Below are 16,817 nucleotides of genomic sequence, written 5' to 3' on the forward strand. Positions count from 1 at the left end.
CTGTGACAAAGTGGGGAAGGATTTGTATCGGGGTTAACCCCATGCTGTTTTTCAAATGCAGATTTCCCCCTCAAGGTACTACTTGCCCCATGGGTAGGGTTGCCAACCTCCAGGTAACAGCAGAAGATCTCCTGCTATTACAACTGATCTCCAGCCAATAGAGATCAGTTCACCTGGAGAAAATGACCGCTTTGGCCATTGGACGCTATGGCATCAAAGTCCCTCCCCTCCTCAAACCCCGCCCTCCTCATGCTCCGCCCCCAAAACCTCCCACCGATGGTGAAGAGGGACCTGGCAACCCTACCCATGGGAAAAACATATAACTATGGTGCCTGAGCCCTGACCAGGTTAGTCCAGATCTCAGAAGCTAAGCAGGGTTGGCCCTGGTTAGTACTCACATGGGAAACCATCAAGGAAGGCCAAGGTGAGGAGGCTGACCATGTCAACCCACCTCTGTTTGGCTGTTGCCTTGAAAACCTCATGGGGTCGCCATAAGTCAGCTGAGACTTGATGACAATTTTTTTAAAAAATAAATAGCTAAATGTTTATACTGTGAGGCCAATAATGGTTTGGGAAGGGGGGTAATTTGCATTTGGAAATCAGCCTGGGGGCGACATCCCCCACCCCAGCACTGTGGTCCTCACCCAAACGCCCACCCCTAGCCACAGCTGCTTTTAAGCTTAAATGAAGAAGAGTTTAAAAAATATTGTCGAAGGCTTTCACGGTCGGAGTTCATTGGTTCTCGTAGGTTATCCGGGCTGTGTAACCGTGGTCTTGGTATTTTCTTTCCTGGCGTTTCGCCAGCAGAGTTTGTTTTATATGCTGACTTTCTCTACCTTTTAAGGAGAATCAAATTGGCTTACAACCGCCTTCCCCTCCTCTCCCCACAACTGGCACCTTGTGAGGCTGAGAGAGTTCTGAGAGAACTGTGACTAGACCAAGGTCACCCTGCTGGTTTCATGTGGAGGAGTGGGGGATCAAACCCGGTTCTCCAGATTACAGTCCACCATTCTTTAACCACTACACCACGCTGGCTCTCAGGTGATCTGTCCATAGAGAGCCTGACATCACATCTGTACAAACAAGATCCACGAGGCTCTCACACTAGAATCGAAGGAGGTCACAGGAAGAAGAACCCCATTTTTCAGTGTCAAGATCTTGCTTGCTGAGGCCTGGGGAAAGGCCCAGGCCGCACAATCAGGGTTGCCAACCTCCAGGTACTTACTCCAAATCTAACACAGTTCAACCTTACGAAGTATAGGTTGGTGAAGTGGAACTGACGAACAACTGAAACGGCCATCTTCCTCTTCACTTTTGATCCCCTGCTTTGGACGGAGTAATAATTACCTGCAAGCCACACCTGAAAGAAGAAAAAAACCTAGAATTGGTACCTGTTGGACTTTTTGTCTGACTTTAGGATAGTGAATGTTGGAAACCTTGGAATATTGTGACTTTGTGCCTTTATGCTTAAGAAATAGGAGTTTTTGCATGTGCTTGTCAATGTTATTGTATAATAACATTGTTTAGCTATACTTTGTATGGTTAATCTGTGTTAGATTTGGAGTAACTACATTTATACACAGAGGTGTCTATTTTGGCTTATTAACCCCCAGGTACTAGCTGGAGATCTCCTGCTATTACAGCTGATCAACAGCTGATAGAGAACAGTTCACCCGGAGAAAATGGCGGCTTGGGCCATTGGACTCTATGGCATTGAAGTCCCTCCCCTCCCCAAACCCTGCCCTCCTCAGGCTTCGCCCCAAAAACCTCCCGCCAGTGGCGAAGAGGGACCTGGCAGCCCTACGCACAATGAAAGCCCCAGCAACAAAACAGGACAAATTGCAGTGATCAGTCTATGGGCCATTTGTCATGCATGAGTTTTGAGATCATCTGTTGGGGGAACCAAGCAATGAAATTTGAGGGGAAAGTATAAATAGTATGTACTTGCAAGCTGAAGTAGAAATGCTGACCACTCAAGCTGCCATTCTTTGCTTGCCATCGAAACGAAGTGTGTAGGATTACCGGTACGAATTGGTGTATACTACAACTGTGCTTTGGTGTGCCCATTAAGTGTACACGCTGATAAAACTTGTCTGAATCTTATAATCATAGTTCAACAAACTTATTGGACAGTAAGATCCCACTTTGTTCTTTCTTGCTCCATCTTAGGCCATAACACTTTCCAGACATAAGCTGGGATATTTTTTTTATTTAGTGGATACTATTAAAATACCTTTTATTATAGGCAGACTAATATCACTATAAAATATTGGTAGAATTCGGAGGGGGGGGGAGAGTGAGCCCATCTGTTCCTGGATGGGTTTTTTTTCCTTTAAGGACCTACTTGCATTTCAAAGGCAACCTCACATACAGCACATTTCAGTCATCTTGTCTGACACCCACCAGGGAACGGGGAACTGTGTCCCCAGCCAGATTTCCCAAGAAAAAGCTAGGCTGACTTGTTAAAATGCATTCCTTGCCGCAGTCGCTACCTAAACATCCAGGAACTAGGTTGGGTCAAGAAACATACCCACACTGTGACTCTGATCTTTCAGAATGAGTTCTGGATACCAGGATGGAGTCGTAGGTTTTTCCTGGCTCAGACTGGAACAACATAAGCCCCCTGTCCTCCTCCTCCTCCTCCTCTCTTTTCCTATTCACTTTCGACTTCTCATAGTAAAGGTCCCCTCCCCGCTAGCAGCAGAAAGGGGAGTCTGCCATTGTGGCAAAGTTGTTTCAAGCAAACACCCTACCCTAATTAAAACATACGGCGTCAAGCTGTGAATTGGGGTGCCTGCTACCTTTTAAGCTGTGTCTACAGCCCCAACTTTGTGGGAGGGCAGCTGGAGCTTGGCTCCCTTCCCCCAAACCAATCCCACTGCTGCCACCAGCACCTCTCTGTCCACCCACTGTTTTTATCTCACCTAGGGTCGCCAACCTCCAGGTACCAGCTGGAGATCTCCTGCTATTGCAACTGATCTCCAGCCAACAGAGACCAGTTCCCCTGGAGAAAATGGTTGCTTTGGCAATTGGACTCTATGGTATTGAAGTCCCTCCCCTCCCCAAAACCTGAATGTGGTGGGGCTAGGATGACGTATCCTTCTCTGACACTGATATTGTGCAATGCCAGGTCCACCAACAATAAGATCATAAGACTATTACATTACAAAATTATTTTGCAAGCATGAGGTGGACCCGGCATGCGTGACTAAGACCTAGGTTAAGGAGGGCGAGACTGTCACCTTGAAAGAGCAATCCCTCCCTTCCCCCCCCCCTGGTTTTTTGGTTCTTCATCAGTCCTGGACAAAGGGTCGGGGGTGAGGTGGCAATACTTGCTTGGGAGTATCTTGGAAGGCTGTAAGAGGGGAGTGGACATGTTCATGGAGGAGAGGGATATTCATGGCTACTAGTTCAAATGGATACTAGTCATGATGCATACCTATTCTCTCCTGGATCAAAGGAGCATGCCTGTTATCTTGGGTCCGTGGAACACAGGCAGGATGGTGCTGCCGCAGTGGTCTTGTTTGGGGGCTTCCTAGAGGCACCTAGTTGACCACTGTGTGAACAGACTGCTGGACTTGATGGGCCTTGGTCTGATCCAGAAGGGCTTTTCTTATGTTCTTATGGGAGTCTTTCTCCTTCAGGGCACTCCCCATCCCAAAGATCTCTGGTATTGATTGTGTTGGTTTGGTATGGAGTGCAAAAGAGGGTTTGACTATCTGGCTGGTGCACTGACCACCTAACGTACCAGCAGATACTCTGCCAAAGCTGCTGGAGGCCATATCGGGGTGGGTCTTGGAGAACCTTAGGATCATAGTCCAGGGGGATTTCAGCATCCATGTGGATGCGGCTGCCTCCTCGCAGGCTCTAGACCTAGTGTCTTCTCAGTTTGTCTCAGGCCCCACACACCAAGCAGGCCACACACTGGATTTGGATCTGGTCTCTATTGAAAGAGTGCCACGGTCAGACCATAGGCGGAGAGGTGATTTATGCTTGCCTGCGGAGACTATTGATCCAATTGGTTTCCAGAATGTTCTGTGGGATCCCATTGCCCCCTCGGTGACTCGTTAGAAGACTAGCATAGCCGTCTGTCTGAGGTCATTGACGAGATCACCCCCCAATGTCCTCTTTGCCCTTGGGCCAACCTAGCTCCTTGGTATACCATGGAGCTGCAGAGGATTAAGGGGGAGCTAAGACAACTAGAGAGAGTTTGGCGGCATACTCGCAATGAAGCTGCAAGAACATCTTATAGGACGTTTATGAGATCCTACGAGATGGCAGTGAAGGCTGCCAAGAAGGAATTCTATGCGGTCTCCATCGCATCCGCCAGCTCACGCCCGGCACAATTATTTAGGGTAATTAGATCTTTGACTTTCCCTCTTGGAGGGATCCAAAAATAATAGCGATTCTGCCATTAGCTGTGAGGCTTTTGTAAGCCTTTTCACGGATAAAATCTTGTTGCTCGCCAGGACCTCCCATCCAATGTTAATATAGTAAGCAAACTGGAGGTCCCTTGGCCGACTTCTGGTCCTGTATTGGACCGTTTCAGTCAGCTCTTCCGGGCTGATGCCAACAGGATTCTGGCTGCTGTGAAGCCCACCACTTGCCTCCTAGATCCCTGCCTGTCATGGCTAGTGAAAGCTAGCAGCAACGGGGTGAGCAGCAATGGGACTCAAGAGCCTGGGGTTGATCCTGGATGCTTTCTTGTCAAGGGAGGCATAGGTTGCCAGTGTGGCCATGGTGGCGTTTTACCATCTTTGCCAGATGAGGCTGCTGGTACCCTATCTCTCTCGCCCTGACCTAGCCACAGTGATCCCCGCAATGATCACCCCCAGGTTAGACTACTGTCACTCGCTCCAGAAACTTCAACTGGTCCAGAATGCAGCGGCGCGGATCCTTATAGGGACCCCGTGGAAGGCACATATTCAACCAGTGCTCTGCCAGCTGCACTGGCTCCAGATTGAGCACCGGATGAGGTTTAAGGTTTTGATATTAACCGTTAAAGCCCTAAATGGTCTGGGACCTTCGTACCTGCAGGACTGCCTCTCTCGATACACCCCCTAAAGAGCACTTTGCTTTGCTGGAGAGAACCTACTGGTGATCCCTGGCCCGAAAAGTATCCAGCTGTCCTCAACCAAAGCCAGGGCCTTTTCAGCCCCGGCCCCGGCCTGGTGGAATGCGATGCCTAGTGAGATCAGGGCCTTGAGGGACCTTAAACAGTTCAGCAGGGCCTGTAAGACTGAACTGTTCCGCCAGACATATGGTTGAGGGCAGCAACGGCCTCCCTTCCCTTCCTTTCCATTTTGATTAAGGGTTGCTGCTAGTTGAGATCTCCCCAGATGGCTGCCCAACATTGCTTTCATTGCTGATAGTCCGGCAACACCATTTAATTGATGGAAAGTCATTTTAATTCATATTTAATTATACTATTTATTGTGTGCTGTTCTTGTTGTGAGCTGTTCAGAGCCTGACCTAGTCAAGAATGGCCGGCATACAATTCACACAAACAAACAAACAAATAAATGTCAACCCCCCTGGGCCATCCCTCCATTCCAAAGATGGACCAGGGCTTTGTCAGGGCCACCAGCTGCACCCCTCCCCAAACCGCCCCCTCCCCAAGTCATCAGGAAAGCATTTTGATCCAGTGATGCGATACGCAGCCTGTCGGAGATGTTCAGTTTGAACAACTGCCTACACGTAACGATTAGCAATGGCTCCAAAATCTGAACCAAGTTATCGCTGACATTTGGGAGCAATTGGAAACCTTCTGATGTGACGGTTTCCTGGGGCATCTCATCAATCTGGTTTCATTTCCCCAGGCGGTGGGAGGTAGAGGCAGAGGCTTGAGTGGCGGGGGTGGGGAGAGGGGTGGGGAGAGCGTCTCTGCATTGACAAGATGCGCTCGACAGGGATGCTGGAAATGGGGTTTTCTGGACTGGCATTTTTGCACTCAGCGTTCCTATTTCCTGCTAATCGTTGCACCTCTCACTGGCTTAAAGAGTAGAGATTTGGATGGCTCCCTTGTGTTCGGGGCAGCACTCACTTTCCTAGTATTTGCTGGCAAAGCAAACCAGTGCAAAAAGAGCGCCTGTATGCAAATGAGCATTTAGGCATAACTTGATTATAACTTTCGGCATGTCTTCCAAGCAGCTGTTAAGTAGTAAACTACTGATAGAGTAACAGCCTTATCATTACCAGACAGAAGATAAAGTGGTAGTCATGAGAACATACAGGAAAGTGTGAAATCAATGGAGTAGTCAAAGAAGATCTTATAGAATAAAAAAAATCACAACTGAATAAAAAATAGGTAATTGGAGAGCCAGAGTGGTGTGGTGGTTAAGAGCGGTGGTTTGGAGTGGTGGAGTCTGATCTGGAGAACCGGGTTTGATTCCCAACTCCTCCACATTAGCAGCGGAGGCTAAGCTGGTGAACTGGATTTGTTTCCCCACTCCTACACATGAAGCCAGCTGGGTGACCTTGGGCTAGTCACTCTCTCAGCCCCACCTACCTCACTGGGTGTCTGTTGTGGGGAGGGGAAGGGAAGGTGATTGTAAGCCGGTTTGAGTCTCCCTTAAGTGGTAGAGGAAGTCGGAATATAAAAACCAATTCTTCTTCTTCTTCTAATTCATTGAGGGGTAAGGCATTATGTCTGGCGAAGAAGAAAAGTCTGTGAAAAGTTGGAATGGTTAAGAATTCAACATAATCTGGAAGCACTTGAAAAAATGGGGTTCTTTATCCCCAGAAGGAGGGTGAGCATTTCCTTCTGGCATCACCACATAGTTCAAGATGATCCCTTCGTTCTAAGTCAGTGAGTATCTTATTCATTATTAAAGGGAGGTCTGAGGGAAAACTTGGATAGGAAATCTGTAAACTTGAAAGTCTTTTGTCTACTATCTTTGTCCAAGAGGACACAAAAGGGTCAAGCTCAGTCCATTTTAAGAGATCAGGAAGAAAATCCTGATCTAATAGAAAAAATCTAAATTTTGCCACAGCTTTCCATGTTAATAAGGAGATGGAGCCAAGGCCAGCCTCTAAGTTAAGAGTTTGAAATACAATTAGGTGCTTGAAAGATGGCACGTAAAAATGTTGATTGCAAAGTTTCAATTTTGGAGGAAAGAGTAGGAAACCAAATTGGAGCCCCGAAAAGCAAAGCACCTGTGTGTGTGTGTGAATTTGGCGGGGGAGGGGGAGGGGGATGGACAGTGCTATAGTTTGCTCTCTCTCCAACGATAGGTAGCCCACAGGCTCTGTAAGGGATAGAGGAGAAATACTTTACTTGTACTAGTTGGTGCTCTGGCAAGGCTACGAAGATGGGGGAAACACAGGCAGATGCCAAGACTTTGCCCTTCCTTAATCATCAGCAACCCTGCAGACCACATGGGAAACACTTTATTTGTCTAACGTACTTACGTACAGCCCTTTGATGTTTCCAAAGTGGTTAGAAGCAGAGACTAATGCTTCTCCTCCACTAGGCGGCAGAAACACATCAATGAACTGAATAAGACAAGATCGAGATATCAGTGATGACACAGGATCACAGGATCCTCCATGCGTGAGAAAAGATTCAGGATCTGAGATCTCTCAACATTTGTCATTTCACAGCCAATGCACTAAAGAGCCATAGTGTGTGTGTTAAGTGCCGTCAAGTCGCTTCCGACTCATGGCGACCCTATGAATGAAAGTCCTCCAAAATGTCCTATCTTTGACTGCCTTGCTCAGATCTTGCAAATTGAAGGCTGTGGCTTCCTTTATTGAGTCAATCCATCTCTTGTTGGGTCTTCCTCTTTTCCTGCTGCCCTCTACTTTTCCTAACATGACGGTCTTTTCCGGTGACTCTTGTTGTCTCATGACGTGACCAAAATACGACAGCCTCAGTTTAGTCATTTTAGCTTCTAGGGTCAGTTCAGGCTTGATTTGATCTATAACCCACTGATTTGTTTTTTTGGCAGTCCACGGAATCCGTAACACTCTCCTCCAACACCACATTTCAAAGGAATCTATTTTCTTCCTATCAGCTTTCTTCACTGTCCAGCTTTCACACCCATACATAGTAATAGGTTAGTACTGCGCAGAAGGCACTGGTAAACCACTTCTGACCAACCTTTACCTTGAAAACCCTATGATGAGACAAAGAGCCATAACTTGTATCTAATAAAAATCCCCCCCAGCTGTTATTTGCTTGGTGGGAAAGTTAACCCCTTCCATTCACATGTAGTGTGTGTGGAGTTAAACAGGAGCACAAGAAGCAGAAGAATGAACCCTGTCCAACCTTGGGACAAAACTAGACGATACACACGACAGGAATCGGGTTGGGGGTCCCCTGACCCAACTTGCAGTCACATGAAACACTGGAGAATTAATGTTCCCAAGAACTCCAGGTCCCACATTGGCTTGGGAACAAAGTGGCTTTTTCTGGTGGGCAGCGTCACAGTGTTTGTGACATTGTGGATGATTGCACTGGACACTCCCCCCACTTCCCCCTAATTTTTGTTTTTTGCACATGTACTCCAGCACAGAAGTTGGCGCGAAATGGATGCCCCAACAACGAAGCACAATCCACCATTAGGCAGGTCGAGTTCAAGGTCTGAGAATGAATGCAGGGAGGACTCGGAATGCAACGAGGGAGTCCTGGGCGGAGCCACGAGGGTCTCTGGATTTGATGGTTTTGGATTCAGAACCGGTGGAGAGGGGGATCTAGGAGTCGACTTTCGCTTGTCCGAATCCTTGGGCTTCTCTCAGTGTTTTTCCTTACATTTATGTTTTTTTGAGGATGGTTCAGAGCTTGCGTGTTCATGCTCTCACCGTTTAGAAGTGTCTCGGTTCCGACACTGGTTGGGGTGGAACTGTCGCGTTCGGGCCCATGGGTCAGGGCTACTGGAACCGAACGGACTGAGGGAGGCTGCTGTGGCTTCTTGGAGCCGATGGGCGGCACTGGTGCCGACAGCACCTGTTTCCACAGGGCGGCTTTCAGTCGGGTAGCGCGGTCATTACGAGCCTTATTGCTCCGGGGAGGGGTGTCCCCCGGTCTAGGCCTGAGGCTAGCCAAAGTTTCTGGTGGCAGGCCTGCGCGCAGGCGCAGTCCCAAATGTGGGGCTGCACCGAAGACTGAAAACGAACACCTAGATTTCCCCTGCGTTTGTCTCTCCTTGGCAATGTTTTCATGTGTGTTAATGAACGGCCAGATTCCCCTTTTCTTTCAAAACCAGGGCCGTGTCCGCACTTACCATTTGCGGCGCCGGCTTCCGCGGGCTTTCCTTGCATGTTCGCACTTACTCTGTTCGAAGGATCTCTGAAGCGTCATCAGAGCGCACTTTCTCCGCAGTAAGAGGATCCGCTTATAAGGCGAAGTAAAAAAATAAAGCGTCTTCCTCACCGGGAGCCTTACAGTGGGAACATGCAATCAGTGTTGAATCCACTTCCTGCTGCCAGCCCACTTCCTGCTGCCAGCCAACCACCCCACTCCTCCCGCCTCCCTAAGGGAAGCTGGACCAATCGCTGTCCTCTTGCTTCCAGAGCCGACTGGGCATGTGTGGGAGCCCGTTGCTCCCAGCTTATCACATGCAGCGAAGAAAGGCAGAGCAGTGCGAACAGAAATTTAAAATCGAGTTGGATTCTTGTGTACTGGACACGTTGTAATTACGAGGTAAGTTGCTAGTGCGTAAACGGGCCAGGTCTCTTTAATCGGGTTACTTTAGATGCCATAGATCGATCCGGTGTTCTATTGCTGATCTGAGCCTGCAAAAATAAAAAAGGTGGAGGGAGGGAAAGAGGGGGGGTCCTGCTCTTCTTAGCTGCATGTTTGAAGCAGCCTCCTGTCTTTTCTGTGGCATCCAAAGTAACCTGATTAAAGAGATCTGGTTTTGAAAGAAAAGAGGGGGGGGGAACGGAACCTTGGCTTACCTGTGAAGGTTCCTTCTACACTGAGGGAGGAGTACATCTTCATCAGCAGGTTTTGTCGTTCCTATGCTCAGGGAGGCAGGATCCAAAAAACCTTTGCTTCCTGTCACATGGGCTAGGACCGCCCTCTGATATCCAGTTCGAGGACTTCCATAGCAGAATTTTTAAAAACAGAAAGACAGATGTGTACCCAAAAGAACAAGGAGCAGCCACTGCAAAAAACACAGCTTAAAACCAAGAATTAGTAACAAGTAGAACATGAAAATACTTTATTCTAATTCCCCTTATTTATTATTCCTATATATAACGTATTGTTTTCCCTTTTTTTTTTTTTTTAAATTCAGCTTTATCTGGACACTTGACATTCTTCATCTTGATCCATTCTTCACCCTGGGAGGGCAAGATGTACTCCTCCCTCAGTGTAGAAGGAATCTTCACAGGTAAGCCAAGGTTCCGTTCTCCCACTGAGTTTGGAGTACATCTTCATTAGTGGGATCTTCAAAAGCTGACGTTCACTGGGAGGGAGTCTTCAATGATCATTTGATACAACATTCTGGAGGACTCTCCTGCCAAATGCCACGTCGGATGAAGAATAGGCATTTATCTTGTAGTGTCTTATGAACGTAGAAGGGCTCGACCAGGTCACAGTCTTACAGATTTCTTCCACGGATGCATTGTTCCGTCCTTCTCAAAAAGATGCGTAAAACTCTTTTCACGTCTAGAGTGTGCCAGTTCTTCTCCTTTAGATGAGAAGGGTGAGGGCAAAAGGATGGAAGATGGAGTTCCTGTTGTCTATGGAACTTAGAATTTACCTTTGGGATAAAGGCCGGATCTGGACGTAGTACTACTTTATCCACGTGGAAGACGCAGAGGCTTTTTCTAGATGACAAAGCCGCCAGTTCCGACACCCTTCTAGCTGATATAACAGCCGTGAGGAAGAGAACTTTCATTTTAAGGTGACCCAGGGAAGCCTCCCGTAAGGGTACAAATGGGTGTCGAGTCAGAGCCTGGAGTACCACATGAAGTCTCCAAGTTGGAAATCTATGAATTGTCGGAGGAGAGATGGCCGAGGCTTCTTGACGTTGTGGGGATGCCTTGACGTTGGGTAGCCATCCAGTTGGGGAACAACCGTCGCGATCGCCGTCACCTGTCGTTTGAGAGTAGATGCCTTCAGCCCTTGAGCTAATCCCTCCTTGAGAAAGTCAAGCAAGTTGCCAGTGGAAATGGTCCCTGGATCAGTATGTTTTCTCCCACACCATCTAGCGAAGGCCTTCCAGGAAAAATCGTATATGCGCCTGGTGGATTGTTTCCTGGCTTCCAACATGATGTTGACGACCTCTGAGGTATAGCCCATCTCTAGCAACCTTGACCTTTCAAGAGCCAGGCGGTCAGCTTTAACCAGGCTGGATCTGGGTGTACTAAGGAACCCTGTCGGAGAAGGTCCTGGACTGGAGGTAGGGACCATGGCTCCTGGATCGATAGTTCTCTCAGTGTCGCGAACTAAAGTCGTCGGGGCCATCGAGGGGCTATGAAGATGACCAGGGCCCTCTCTTGTCTGATTTTTCGTAGAGCTTTGGAGATCACTGGTAGAGGTGGAAATGCATAAAGGAGACCCTGTGCCACGGGGACAACAGTGCGTCTATTCCCTCTGCCCTTGGATGCATAAATCTTGACAGGAACCTTGGGAGCTGGTGATTTTTGCCTGTTGCGAAGAGGTCCATGATGGGTCTTTCGAATTTCTCCGTTATTTGAAGGAAGGTCTCTCTCTTCAAGGATCACTCCCCCTCGTCCACCTGCTGTCGGCTGAGCCAATCTGCCTGCTCATTTAGTACTCCTTTTATGTGCTCTGCCCTGATGGACACCAAGTGAGCCTCTGCCCAATTCAGAATTGTTATGGCTTCTGCGTGAAGGGAGGAGGAACGAGACCCGCCTTGCTTGTTTATGTAAGCTTTTGCTGAGACATTGTCCATTCTCAGAAGGACGTGACTGTTCTCGATTCTTGGCTGAAACTCTATCAAGGCTTTCCGGATTGCCCATAACTCCAGCCGATTTATGTGGAGGTGACTCTCTTCCGGTGTCCAATGACCCTGTGCTACTTGTTGCTGCAGAATTGCCCCCCAGCCTTCCAAGCTGGCATCGGTGAAAATCTGGATCGTGGAGATCGGGAGATAGTTCTGGCCCTTGGCTAGGTTGTGGGACCTGGTCCACCACTTTAAGCTGTCCTTCACTTGTCTTGGGATGGTGAGGCGTGGGTTCCCCTTTTGAGTTATCTGCAGTTGAAATGGCTTGAGAAGCCATTGCAGGTCCCTCATGTGGACAATCCCTATGCACGCCACCATTTTCCACTGCAGTCTGACTAAGGACGACAGGCCGGAGGATTTGGAAAGAATCACTGTCCTTGTCAACTTGACAATGGAGGAAATCTTGTCTGGCGGAAGGAAGACTGCATTCTGGTTCATGTCTATGAACACCCCCAGGTGATGGATGAACTGGGACGGAGAGAGGGAGCGCTTGATCCGGTTTACCAGGAAACTGTGGAGTTCTAGAGCCTGGAGGACGGTCTCCGTGTAAGGACAGTTGTTCTGAAGGAGCGCTCTCCAGGATATCGTCTAAATATGGGAAGACGTGGATCCCTACCTCTCTCAGGTGAGCCACCAACATCACCAGGACCTTGGTAAAGACCCTCGGGGCCGATGAGAGACCAAACAGGAGGGCCCTTGCCAGGGTGTGAGAGGTTCAGAAGGGACGAAAGGAAGAAGAGTAAGAGGTCTTACCTTCTTTCCTTAAGTATTTTGACAAGGCCTTTTTCTTGTCTTTCGTCTCGACTAGTATGTCCTCTAGTTTAGAGCCGAAGAGCCGATCACCCTCGAATGGGTATCCCAACAGGATGGATTTGGAACCGAAGTCAGCTGACCAGGACCGGAGCCAAAGTGCCCTCCTAGAAATAGAGGAAACTGCCAGTGCAATGGCCGACACAGTCATGGAATCAAGAGTGGCATCCGCCATAAAATGTACTGCTTTCAGAACTCTGTTAAGACCACTCAGAACCCTTTTATTGTCTTGTCAGGTCAATTATTTTTCTGATCCACAGGATGGATGCCCGAGCCACCAATTTGAGTTGGATGGCAGATGCTTGTATGGATACGGCCGAAGCCTCATGGGCCTTTTTGATAGCATAATCAGCTTTTCTATCTAGAGGGTCCCTGATGTTGCCGGTGGATTGCAAAGCGGCGACTGGCGCTTCAACTAAGGGAACCTGAAGGAGGTTAGAAGCTCGGGACTCTAGATTATACATTCTTCTAACAGCAGTGGGGAGCTGTCTGTTAGAGAGAGGCTTCTCCCATTCATTTTTGAGAAGGTCCTCAAAGTATTCAGGAAAAGGCACAGACCGGGTATGGGTCCTCAGTCTGGTGAAGAATTCCTTCATGCCCCTAAACTTAGCCTTACTTTTGGAAGCCTCTGAGTCCTCATCCTCATGAAGATCTAAGGCTGCCAATACCTTGCTCAGGAACGCCTGATAATCTTCCCTGGCAAATAACCGGGATTGTTGTTCCTGATTTTGAGTCTCCTCCCCTCCTTGTCTTCTCCTAAGGAGAACTCACCCTCTTCTCTATCGCTAGAAGAGGGAGAAGGGGACCTGTTCCTGCTGGAAGAGGACAATGGTGCCTGCCTTGCTGCCTTAGTTGGTCAGGCATGGCGTGTGACGCTGGAGCATTCCCCACGTTCTGATTCAGAGTGGATGGAAGCCCTGGAACCCGGGGATGAGGCTCTGGATCTTGTGATGTCCCCACAAGAATGGTCGGTAATTTGGGCAAACTCCTCTCTCAATGCCTGCCGCATTAAATTTATCAGACTTAAGTTGCCCTCCTCCCTTTCCGCAATTAAAAAATGAACATTTTCAACATTACCCGAGGTAGCCCCAGTCGCATCAACTCCAGAGGAGCCGGCATCACTGGGATCAAGTTCGCCCTCGTAACCTCTAGAGGCCGAACTGGGAGTTGCAGTGGCCATCTTGTCCGTGCGTGCCTTTTTTGCGTTGTTTTGAATGTCTCCCGGCTGGAGGCTCCATTTTTGTGCCGCTGCCTGCAAATTGAGCCGATTTGCCCGTTTTTCCCCTTTGTGGCTCTTGGACGCCGCTAGGGAAAGCTGTCGGGGGGGGGGGGAGTTCTTCAACTTGCTCCTCGTCTCCTGACATTAATTCCTCTGAAGCCCTATCTCCACTCTCAGACATATTGTAAACGGAGGAGGGAGGAGGGGAGGGGGAGACAGAGGCAAAGACGAGGGAAAACAGTAGATACAAGAGGAAAAGGCTGCTGGGTGCACACAGACCAAGATTAGGACTAAGAAAAAACACAGAAATAAAGTTAGACAGGAATAATTATTGAAGTGCAAAGGCTAGGAAAGGTGGTTTGTTATGGAGCTAACCACAAATGCTGCTTCTCCCTCTAAGGCAGGAAGAGAACTGGATATCAGAGGGCGGTCCTAGCACATGTGACAGGAAGCAAAGGTTTTTTGGATCCTGCCTCCCTGAGCATAGGAACGACAAAAACCGCTGATGAAGATGTACTCCGAACTCAGTGGGAGAATCTGGGAATTCATTAACACGCATGGAAAATATTGCTGATAAGAGGGAAGACTATACTTTTCAAATTGATGTGAGAGGAAAAAGCTACAAATGCGAGAACACCCCCTCTTTTTTTTCTTTGCCTTGGATCGAATGCAGGAGGTGGGAATCTTGCGTTCATGCTACATTTGATCTAGCAGCATCAAACAAGCAAGGCTTCACTTTTATAAAAACCTTTCACACAGAACTGCAACTCATCTTAAGCAGCAGGAGAGTGCTCTAGAGGTAAGAGTTCCAAGAAACACCAGCTCCTCCCCACAAATACCCTTCTTTTTCCTGCAGCGAGGAGGGGGGTTATTGTTGCGTTCCTTCGCTGGTCCAGGTGAAAAAACACACACACACACAAAATTCCACTAGTTAAAGTTACTGTGTTGTTCTGTTGGACTGTAACATCGGTGTGACTGAGTCATATACCGGCATTTCATTTCAGCCCCATCTTGTGGAACCTGAGATCTAATTTCAAAACGGTTTAAACCTTTTGTTACCATACCTACACAGAAGCGTTTAGCATTTTTTTAAAAAAGAGTTAAACCTTAAGCTAGGGGGAAACCCGAAACACTTGGTAAGACTGAGCAAGAGAGTGACTTCTGACCTGAGAGGAATGACAAGGAAGTTCTGTTTTCTGTACGAATGGTGAGCCAGGGAACCGCTCAGGCCCCTTATTCTGCTTATTTGATGGACGTGGCCAACTGGGGAGCCGGTCCTGCTGTATGCGCATGGATAATCTCACTTCCTTTATGAAGATTCGTGAAACAGGTCAATGAGAACACAAGCTTGGGAACAGGACTGAAAGATTGGGGGGGGGCGTGTTGGAGGAGGGAAAAGAATACTTAGTCCAAGGGTTTGCTTAGAGAGTCCTCCTTCGGCATTAGAGACACACCAACAGCGAGAGACCCTACTCAGTCGCCTGCCGGCAAGGGCTCAGGACCACATCTCTGGCTTCCTTTCTGCTGACAGTCCCAGCTCACCTGCGTCAGATTAAAACTGACGACGATTTCTGGAGAAAGTCAATGAACTGAAGCATGTTATGTCAAAACTGACCATTTTAGAGCTTCTTATTTAGCCAATATACCAAATCCAAAGCTTAGAGCAGCCTTTACGTCCCTACGGTTTCAAACAATGCCAACGGCTGTATTGACTGGGCTATTGCCGAATTCCAGAAGATCAACGTTTTTGTATCTGTGGAACGTCTGCACTGGAGGACTTATACCACTACTTATTTGAATGCCCTCTATATGTGGAGCCCAGGGTTAAATTCCTTGCTGGGCTGGTTTGTGGCCTTAATACTTGGTCGTAGTGCTGAGAAATTAGTATTTTTTGTTAAAAGACACTGATGGATTTGTTTCTCATAGGACTTCCCTGTCTGCTCTGGCGGCAAAGAAAATAAGGTCAATATGGTTGCTAAGAGAGCTGATCCTTCGAGTTGATTTTAATGGTTCTAGATCCCACTGGCTGATTGGGAACTGCAACTTTTAGTTATTATTTCTCTGTATGCATCAAGTTAGCATAGTTTTATTATGTACATCTATTATTAACCCAGCATTTTATTAACCTCGTATTTCCTTTTATTACATATCTGTGGTATCCTGGACATGTTTGTAATGGCCACTCCCCTCTTAAAGCCTTCCAAGTTGACAGCCATCACATCCTGGGGCAGCCAGTTCCACAATTTAACTATGCATTGTGTGAAGAAATACTTGTGTGAAGAAAGCAATACAATCATGCAAATGACCATCCCAAATTAGATGCACTCAAGCAGCATGCCAAACAATTGGCTCCCTGCTTGTGACTGGCAAATCCGAAGTGAGCTGAACCAGTGGGTGTTCGAACATAATTAGTTTAAATGGGCAATAAATATTTCAGATGTCGGAAGTAGTGTGTATTTTTAAATTTTATTTTCCTTTATCAGTCACCTTTCTCAAGTGGAGCCGCTCAGCAGCAGTGCACAGAGCGTAGGTTCCCTTAAATAATCCGGACAGAAGATATTTAATTACATCTCAAAGAAAACATGTAAACACTCTGAAACAATCAAAATACAGTAAAGATGGGCAGTGCTAATATTACGCTATCAGGGCAGGTGAATGGAGACTCGCCGCGAGAACGGTTAAGCTCTCATTCAGATTCCTGGCTCAACAAGTCGAAAGTGCAAAGCTATGCGTTTGGTCTTCAGACAGAACCACTGTCTGTGCACACTCTATGACAAAGCTTCAAGTTTTGATACAGGGTTTTATTTTTTTTAACAAAAACTTCTGCCTGAAAATGTGCTCAAAAATCTGGTCCTCCCAGCTAGATAAGG

The sequence above is a fragment of the Euleptes europaea genome, chromosome 2, assembly GCF_029931775.1.
Source record: "Euleptes europaea isolate rEulEur1 chromosome 2, rEulEur1.hap1, whole genome shotgun sequence".
Classification (NCBI taxonomy): Eukaryota; Metazoa; Chordata; class Lepidosauria; order Squamata; family Sphaerodactylidae; genus Euleptes; species Euleptes europaea.